The following is a 10,554-nucleotide window of genomic DNA, read 5'->3' on the forward strand; positions in this document are numbered from 1 at the left end:
ACTTATGATAGTAATTCACCAACCCGAGGAATGACCTCAGTTGCGACACATTTTCAGGTGCTGGGGCCTTAACAACCGCTTCAATTTTGTCAGGGGACTTATGTAACCCCTCTTCATCGATCACGTGGCCACAATACGATATCTGTTTCTTAAAAAATTCGCACTTGGGGCGGTTGGCTCGCAGCCCATGTTCCCGTAGTCTAGTAAGCACCTGTTCTAGGTTGTTAAGGTGTTCACTGTCATCTTCACCTGTTACAAGGATGTCGTCCAAGTAACACTGAGTCCCCGGAATCCCTTGCAGGACTTGTTCCATCGCTCTTTGGCATATCACCGGAGCCGATGCTACTCCGAATACCAATCGATGATATTGGTAAAGACCTTTGTGAGTGCTTATCGTGAGATACTTCCTAGAGGACTCTTCAACCTCCATCTGCAAATATGCTTGTGCTAGGTCAATTTTTGTAAAACGCTTCCCTCCAGACAGTGAGGCGAAGATGTCTTCTATCCTTGGAAGAGGATATTGTACTGTGTGAAGGACAGGGTTCACCGTCACCTTGAAATCCCCACAGATGCGAATCTTCCTTGGCTCTCCGGACTTATTGCTTAACATTTTCTTCATGACAGGAACGATGGGTGTCGCCCACTCGCTCCAGTCGACCTTAGACAACACGCCCGCCTTCTCCAGATTCTCCAGCTCTGCCTCGATGGCTGGACGAATTGCATATGGTACCGGTCTCGCTTTGAAAAACTTGGGAACTGCATTCTCTTCTATTTTTAATGAGGCGGTTACGCCTTTAAGCGTGCCCAGTTCTTGTTGAAATACCTCTTTGGCGTTAGCTAAGATTGTTGACAATCGTCCAGGAGTGACATCTTCATCTTTTTTACCGTCCACCATCATTGCATGAATGGAATGCCAATCTAAGTTTATCTTCCTGATCCATTCCCGTCCCAATAACGGTGGTCCACCATTTGGCAGTATGTAGAGATACAATTTCCGTATTTTCTTGCCATTGTATTCGACAGGCACCCTTATTTTTCCTCTGGGGTATACTTTTTGCCCCGTATACGTCGTCAAGACGATGGATGTCTCTCTCAAGGGTATGTGTGGAAATAGCCGCTCATAGTCTCGTCGATTCATGACGGTTAGCGCTGATCCTGTATGCAATTCCATTTTAACTTGGGACCCTGCTATCGTGAGGGTGACCCAAATGGTTCGGTGATCCTCTTTTGCGATTACATTGTGAAGTTTGAGACAGCTTAATCTCCTGTTCTCGGATTCACCATCGCTCATCTGGTCTTCGGAACTACTGTCCGTCATCTTTTGTACTTTCTTGTACGGTTCCTTAGTAGCCTTTTTGTTGTCGCTGGTCTTCTACCCAGACCTACAAACTCGTGCAATGTGTCCAATCTTCCCGCATTGTCTGCATATTTTGTCTTTGGACCAGCAGTCCTTCTGGTCATGGTTAGTTCTGCCGCAGCGATAACAATTTGCAAATCCCTGTGTCATTTCGTGGGTCCTGTATTCCTGTGGTTTTTGTTGAATTTCTGCAGCTCCCCTGGCTGCTGCTTCATACGATACTGCCATGCTGAAAGCCTTATCTAGCGTCAGCTCTTTTTCTGCGAGTAACTTCTTCTGTGTTCCTTCACTCAGGGGTCCACAGACAAATTTGTCCCGTAGGGTATCTGCCAGTCCTGCTCCGAACTGGCACTGCTTTGATAGCTTGCGTAGTTCCGTAAGATACTCAGCATTGCTCTCATCTTTGTGCTGAGTTCTCCTGTGGAATTTAAATCTTTCTGCTATCAACAGCGGTGCAGGGTTTAAGTGCTCCTGTAGAACAGCAACAATTTCGTTAAAACTCTTCGCCTTCGGTTTGGCTAGAGTAATCAGATCCCGCAATAGGCCGTACGTTCTAGCGCCGATTACGTTTAGCAATATTGATGCCTTTTTCCCCTCCGCTATTTCATTTGCCTCGAAATATACCTCGACTCTTTCCACATACGTGGTCCAGTCCTCTAATGTATTATCAAAAGCAGTGATACAGCCAGTCTTCGGCATCTTGCAAATCTAAAATGGCGCCTCCCGCGCTTTGCCTTCTTCTCCGATTTAACAAAATGGCGCCTCCCGCGCTTTTCTTTCTTCCCCGCTGTTGTTAGCGCTGCTTTCCACGGTTTCCTGCGCGTTAAATCTTAATTCGTTTTCTTTTATTATCTTCCCGTCGTGGAGCGGACCCTCTGGGACACTTCCCTCCCTCTTCTGAGGTCCGAACGCTGCCCAGCTTCGAAACACCGGCCGCGCCCTGTATGCTCCACCCTCTCTCTCTCTCCTTGCTTCCCGACTCGCTGCCCGGCCCCGTTGCAGCCCAGGAAGGATCAGAGCACTACCTGCCACCAGCCCGATTAGTTGGGAAACCACGGACCGAGGAACCCAGCCTGGCTCTGGACAGTCTCTCTTGCAAGTTTTGAAATCGATGATTGACGGTCGACGCCCGTTTCTCGAGTTTCAATGGCCTATTTTTTTTTTTTTCTTCTTTCTTCTGGCTCCGACCTTCAACACGTCGTCGGAGCTGCTGCTGAGTTGCAGGTAAGTTCGTTTCGAACTTGTCGCCAGTGTTAAGTCCGTGAATGATTGAGACATGGACTAGCAGGAGAGAAACAAAGAGATCTTTACTGGTGAAAGGCATAAACGAAACTAACCAACAGAGGCTCTCTAGCACCTTTTATGCAGGGGTGGTCACTGCCGGTACTGCAGTCTGAGACCAGTTATTCTCTTAAAGGTACATACACAACAATGGCGAACCACTGTTACCAGCATTCTCGCAAAGAAGAGAACAGCTGTCAGTGTGCCGAGGAACCTTGATGTGTGGATCCAGAGTGGTGATTCCACCCAAACTCCAGGATAAAGTGCTAAAGGAGCTTCACGAGGGGCATCTGGGTGGAGTGAAAATGAAGAACCTAGCCAGAGCGTTTGTGTGGTGGCCAGGTATCAATGGAGACATTGAAGAAATGACCAAGAGCTGTCTAGGATGCCAGAAGGTCCAAATTGCCCCACCACAAGCCCCTCTACATCCATGGGAGTGGCCCTCATCTCCATGGCAAAGGGTACATATCGACTTTGCTGGTCCATTTATGGACTCAGTGTTCTTAATCGTGGTTGATGCACACTCCAAGTGGCCGGAGGTAATAAAGATGTCCTCCACCACCACGGAAAAAACCATCACAGTATTAAGGACCATATTTGCCAGGAATGGGCTGCCTGAACAGATCTGTTCTGATAATGGGCCGCAATTTGTGTCCGAAGAATTCAGGAAGTTCTTAAAAAACAATGGGGTTAAGCACTACACGTCCGCCCCATACCATCCCGCCACCAATGGATTAGCTGAAAGGTTTGTCCAGACCTTCAAGAAGGCCATAAAGGCCATGGGTAATGAAGACATAAATCTACAACATAAGGTAGATAACTTCTTGTTTGCATACAGGAATGCAACACATGTGGTTACAAACCAAACTCCCGCCATGATGTTTTTCAATAGAAGACTAAGATGCCGGCTGGATTTGATCAAGCCAAACATCAGAAGGGATGTAGAGAACCGGCAATTTCAAGGCATGAATGAAAGGCCAACTAGAAACTTCCAGATAGGTCAACAAGTTTTGGCCCGGGACTACTGTACCAAGAAATGGCAGCCTGGAACTACTTGCACACGACTAGGACCGCTGATGTATACTGTGGACATTGGTGAAAGCATAATAAGGCGCCATGCTGACCAGATCATAGAGTCATCCGAAAAGGGACAACCTACACCACAACTCTATACGCCTAATGATGAAGCAGAGATACCCATGGTATCTACCTCTGATCCGGTGATACTGGAACCAGATGAACCCGACACTAGCATTCAAGCCGAATCGACCTTGCCAAAAGAACCTACTACACCACCGAAAACTACCGGACCGAGTCAGGAAGCCTCCAGAGAGACTGACTTATAATTGATTAACTGCAGCAAATGTGTAGATTATTGTTCTTGTAAACATGTTAATTAATGATTACTTAAAATGTTATGTACTAATTATCTAAAAGGGGAGGAATTGTAGTGTATGTACCTTTAAGAGCCCCTGTGTACTGTGATACCGGTAGTGACCACTCGGGTATATAAGCCTGTATAGCGACTTGTATCTTTTAGTTCACCTCCAGACTTTGTTCAGTAAACACCTGTTAAACCAACTCCTGCATTCCGTGTCTCTATTAACACACGGATACAACAACTACACTTCAATAGTACCTCATTGAGTGTAAAGCTCTTTGGGATGTCCTAAAATATTAAAGGTGCTGTATTAATCCAAATTTTTTTTTGCTGAATTGAGGCCTACTGATTGTATCCACAGCAATTCAAGGTTTGATAGGGCAGAAATTTTGATCGCTTCTCAAAAACGAAGTCCAAGGCACCGATATTAATGCAAATGCAGATTCTAAGCTGTGGGGGGAGTGGGGGGAAGTGGTGGGTGGGCAATTACGTGTGTGGAATGGGGAAGTAAAGTTAGTGGGTCGGATTCACCCATTTTGCCTTGATTGAATCATTGAATTTTTCCCCCCCTCAATCTGAGCTGGATGTTGCCGGGTTCCAGCCGCACCCAGGGGGTGCGGGCTGATGATGGGGGAGCTTGAGGGGCCGGGAGGAAGTACTCCTGCTCCTCCTGACCCACAAGGATTGCTCTCCAAGGCTGAGGCCACCTCGTTGCAGCCACCAGGAATCCCGAGCCCCGGGATCCCCGGCCGCCTGCAGTAAAACCGGCAAAGCAGGTTAAAGTAGAAGCTTCAGGCCTCATTATCATATTTAAATTGCCAACCCGCCTCTTGGCAGCGGGTTGGCAGCCCTGCAACGCCCCTGTCCCACCCGAGCGAAAGGTGAAAATGGGCAGGTTGGGGTCGGGTTTTACATTTGCACAACTTTCACTTCCCCCCCACGCCTCCAACTCACCCACTCTTACCTCTGAAAATTCCGGCCCCTGTCTTGCCAAGCCTACTCCATCACATCATTCCTCACACCCACTTCAGTTTCAGCACTAGGAAAGGTGAGTACAGTTACACATTCACCTACATCCTACTCTGTGTATCACTCCACCCCCTCACTCTGCCTTGTCAAGCCTACTCCACCACATAACTCCTCACACCTACTTACCTTGCAAGCCCACCCATCCTTCTCTTTCTATGCACTTCCTCATCTCCCCATGTACCCATCTACCGCTGCCACTCACCCCAATCCTTATGTAAGGTGATAACACCTGTCTGATATTCACCCTCACCGAATGCACCCCATCCATCAGGTAACTACGTGAAATTCAGTCACTCACAGGTCTGTCCTTTCGTCCCCTGTCGGAGAAGAAAGCATAAAACGCAAGGGCGAGGAAGTGGACTGGAGGCGGCCCGCCACAAATTGTGCAGCTTACCAATGCAGAGGAGGAGGTCATGGAGATAAGTGGCACATCTGCGTCCCTCTCAGTCGGGGATGAAGAGACTGGGAACGCGCAGTTGCCTGGTGACAGAATTAAAAATATCTCTGACACATAGGCTGACTTTATTTCATCAATGCCTGAACTATGAGAAGCCTATGTATCATGATTGTCAAGATTGTTTTTTTTTTATGCCAGGACTAATTCACATCCTTTTCTTTTGTCTTCCAGGGCCTTCATGCATAGGGCTAGAGTTGGTGTAGATGCATGAGGACGATTCCTCAGAGGACCTCATTCCTTCTGAGGGTGCACCATCACAGGACAGTCAGCCATGCACCAGCACAAATACTCCCACTTCGGTGGGCCCACTTAGACAGTTAGTTGGGTTTTCACCTGATGATTCAGAATTCACAAGTGAGCACGAGCAGACACTGACGGCAGGGAGAGCTGTGGAGAGTCCGCGTCGGGGGGGGCGCAGTCCTCTCCAAGCTCTGCTCAGCTGGACACAGATGCTGAACCCCGGCGGCCATCATTGAGCAGGAGAATGATAGAGGTACAGCAGCAACTTTGCGAGGTACAGACAGACGCGCCGGGCACACTCCCCACAATAGCGGAGAGGATGGAGGAGTCCAACTCGAACAGTAGTGGATTGATGCGTAGTTAATTATGGGAAAGCCTGCCGTGAAGAGAGTGGCCGCCTCCGTGGAACTTCAAGCACAGCTCTCAAATGAGTCTTTGCAGTCTGTGATCACAGCTGTGCAGGAGATGTCTGCCTCCTTAAACAGGATTTAAAAACATAGATTTAAAACATAGAGATAGGAACAGGAGTAGGCCATTCGGCCCTTCGAGCCTGCTCCGCCATTCAATGAGATCATGGCTGATCTTCGTCTGAGATCATAGCTGATCTTACCAGTTCAGTACCCCGTCCCCGCCTTTTCTCCGTAACCCTTAATCCCCTTAGCCTTCAGAAATATATCCAATTCTCTCTTGAAAATATTTATTGAATTAGCCTTCACAGCCCTCTGTGGCAGGGAATTCCACAGGCTCACCACTCTTTGAGTGAAGAAATTCTTCCTCATCTCTGTTTTAAATGATTTGCCCGCTATTTTTAGACTGTGGCCCCTGGTTCTGTGCTCCCCTGCCATTGGAAACATTCTCTCTGAATTCAGCCTGTCCAGGCCTGCCATAATTTTATATGTTTCGATGAGATCCCCTCTCAATCTTCTAAACTCCAGTGAGTACAAGCCCAAACTATTCAATCTCTCCTCGTAGGTCATTCCCGCCATTCCAGGTATCAGCCTGGTGAATCGCCGCTGCACTCTTTCCATGGCAAGAACATCCTTCCGCAGATGGGGCGACCAAAACTGTACACAATACTCCAGATGCGGTCTCACCAGCACCTTGTACAGCTGTAGTAAGGTATCCCTATTCCTATACTCGAACCCCCTTGATATGAAGGCCAACATACCATTTGCCTTCTTAATCGCCTGTTGCACCTGCATGCTCTCCTTCAGTGACTGGTGCACAAGAACACCCAGGTCCCTCTGCACTTCCCCATCTCCCAATCTATTGCCATTTAGATAATAATCCACCCTCCTGTTTTTACCCCCAAAGTGGATAACCTCGCATTTATCCACATTATAGTGCATCTGCCACGTATCCGCCCATTCCCCCAACCTGTCCAAATCGCACTGTAGCCTCCTGACATCCTCATCAGAGCCCACCCCTCCTCCTAGTTTAGTGTCGTCAGCGAATACCTTATCCATGGCCTTACAACACGTCACTGATCTTCACAAACTGCTCTACAGGAGAGTGGTAGGAGTGACGTGGCACTGGCCCAGGGGAGGGATGATGGCAAAAGGGGACATGGAAGTAGAAACTCCACTCAAAACGCTCCCACTTCTCACCTGTTGCCCCCGCCCCCCTCAGCGAGTACCCAACATGCTGCCTCATATCCCGACGGCCAAGCCTGCCTTTGCACAGGTACAGGTGGAGCAGCATTTGGCGGGGCCCTCAGGGGCTCCGAAACACAGGGGTTATAGGCCAAAAGCATCTTAGCAGTCGAGGCAGGGATCTGAGCAGCCTGCCTCTGCTTCTGCTGCAGCCACACGGAATGCACCACATAGAAGCGGTAGGAAGCATAAGTTAAAGAAATTGTAATTCACCAAGGATAAGCACTTTGGTGTATGACAAAATGTTATGTTGTTAAGTTTCCTTTATTTATAACGGCACATTAAATCTATTGATTTAGCACCACCTCCACGACTCTGCCATTATTGCATGCTGAGTGATAACTCACCCTTTCACTTGTATCATGATGAATGTCAATACATGACGGAACCAATTGCGTGGATGTGTATGAGTGTATGTGTGGTTGAAGGATTGCTTTGTACAAAGGGAGGGTGGGGGTTTGCAGTGGTGGTGGTAGTAGGAGTGGGGCGGAGGATTTCATTTTATATCGGCCCAGAAATTCGGGTCCCCACGTGTGAGTACGCGCTGGGTACTCACGCGTAGGCCCAACAAAAGTGCCGGTTTCGTGCATGCACTGCGCATGCGCGGGAAACCGGAACTTCCATTCCCTTGAAAGAAGGGGTTGACAGGTGGAATGCGTGCGCCGGAGAGGCAGCGCGTGCACATCGAACTTACGTTTTTTTTGCAGCTTTTTCCGGGAGGGTAAGTCTCCAGCGGTTACACTTTTAAAAAGCAGGTGCAAGGCCTGCTTTTAACAAGGTAAGTGGTGAATTAATTAAAATTAAAACATTTTTTCCACAGGTTTATTATTTTTAAATACTTTAAAGAAAGGTAAGTTTATTTTTAGCCCTGTTAGAAAATGTAATTATTTTTTTCAAAAATTTAAATTATTGTTTAAAATAGTTATTTCATGTAATTTATAGTTATTTTAAAAATGTGATGTTTTTTTAAAATTTATTTGAAGTTATGTTTTGGGGCTTATAGTATTTATAGGTTTGACAGCTCTTCCTGTCAAATTTATGAATGAAGCATTCCCTGCTACCATTGGCTCTCCATGGCCCACGTGATCCCAGGGGACGCTTCGAACTAACTGCGCTCCTGGGATACGCAAGCACTGCGCGCCGGCAGTTGGAGCAGGCCCAGGATCGGAATCCCACGCGGGCCCACAGCTCAATGGCCGGCGCGCAAGGTAAGTGCAGCTCGGGGGCTTGCACCCGCGGGAAGCCCCCAACCCGAATTTCTGGGCCATTTTTTCCTATCTGAGTCACCACTAGCTGCACCTTCAAGCTATTCAGGCATCCCTGGCATTCCTGGGGAGCAATTTACGCTGCTAGTTTGGTGATGGATGCCCCATGTAGGGGTTCGCAAAAATCCCCTAAATCCCTGAAGATCGGAAAATATTGGTCCACATCGTGGACGAAGAATTGTGTGATTTGAATTGTCTCTGGGTTGGACAATGTTTTAAAAGCATACCCAGAACTCTTGGACAACATCAGGACTTTAAGATTAAAATGGTACCTCTGAGTTTCGAACTGTGTATATTGCAAAGAGGTCTGAAAATGGCCGTCAGAAAAGCATGGCCAAAAATGACAAGAGAAGCAGCTCGAAGTGTCTGTGTAAATGGGAGGGTCACGCAATGGCAGTCAGACCTGTCAATCAAACCAGGGAGTTTCCCTTCTCTACAGAGACAATGTTTATTTATTGAAACTGCAGGTTGTTGACATAAGGGATTAAACCACTTGAGACTGACCACAGGACAAAGGGCTTCTGTTTACACAGAAATCCAACCCCATTCAACACCACTTACACATAATGAGACACATCGAAACTCCGGAAAAGGACTTTTGAAAGAGAACAGTTTGGAATGAATGGGTTTTGAATCACCCATTATTCAGGTGTGTCCCCTTTGGTTAGCCCAGAAACTCCAGATGTTGGTGGGAACACTTCGGCCCCAGAATATAGACACATTCAAACCACATCAAGCTTTATTTGAATCAGCCAATCACAGCCTTTCTCTTGTGTATTCGAACTTTTGGGCGCCAATTTGCACACAGACCCTTTCAGCGCCAAACAGCAGGGGCTGGCAGGATATAAAGATAGCTCCTGAGAAGCTATCTCTCTCTTACTTCCTTGGACCACAGGTGAGCAGGTTTCTGACTCCTCAGCAAGGCAATCTAGTAAGGAGTTAAAGGGGGGGGGGGGTAATTTAAGGGAAATTGCTAAGATTGTTCAATTAACATTGTAGCCATTTATCCCTCATTTTGCCATCTGTCTTCCCCATTTAAGCAATTGTACAGTGATTACTAAAATTGTGTGGTGTAGTTTTCTTTAGTGTAATAAAAGTTGATTTTCTCACATCCAGACCAGTTGTCCGTTTTAATATATCATTAATTATAAGTCCTCCAGTCCGAACTGGAAGGGTGGGTTTAGCGACTCGAAACCACTGTTTGGTATTGGTCTCAGTCTGTAAAACGAAAAGGCTGCTTGACCAGGTAAATTACCGTAAACCGGGTAAAGGCAGGTAAATTACCGTAAACCACAGAAAAGATGCCCCCCTACACCCATCTTCATAATGCTCATCGTCTTCATCCTCCTCCTCCTCCTCTTCTTTGATGTTCTCCTCATCAGAACATGCTTGATGAGCGCCTTGGTCGTCCTCCACCGGGAAACCTCTCTGCTGTGCAATGTTGTGCAGGACGCAACACACCACTACTATTCTGGAGACCCTCGCTGGCGAGTACTGAAGGACGCCTCCAGACCTATCTAGGCACCTGAAGCACATCTTCAACCTTCCGATGGCTTGCTCGATGACATGCCTGGTGGTCATGTGGCTCTCGTTGTAGCGCTCTTGCCCTTCACTGTGGGGTTGGGGGGGCCTCATTCACAGGTGTCATGAGTTAAGTTTGAACAGTGTATCCCTTGTCTCCTACGAGCCAGCCCTTAATATTTTTTCCTGGAAGAAGAGGTTTGGAATGTTGAACTGCCGCAGTATAAAAGCATCATGACAGCTCCCAGGGAATCTGGTGCACACCTGCATGAACCTCTTCTTGTGGTTACACACCAGCTGTACATTGATGGAATGAAATCCCTTGCAGTTGATAAAACCTCCTGGTTGATCTGGTGGTCCTCGTATTGCCA

At 47.5% G+C, this 10,554-nt stretch overlaps 1 pseudogene; it reads left to right on the forward strand.

The window, feature by feature from the left end:
• LOC147101839 (uncharacterized) overlaps nt 1-6,237 on the forward strand; it is a 33,760-nt pseudogene extending 27,523 nt beyond the window's left edge.
• The last annotated feature ends 4,317 nt before the right edge of the window (nt 6,238-10,554 follow it).

This window comes from Somniosus microcephalus, chromosome 23 (genome assembly GCF_052327205.1).
Source record: "Somniosus microcephalus isolate GS21.2 chromosome 23, FLI_Smic_1.0, whole genome shotgun sequence".
Taxonomy (NCBI): Eukaryota; Metazoa; Chordata; class Chondrichthyes; order Squaliformes; family Somniosidae; genus Somniosus; species Somniosus microcephalus.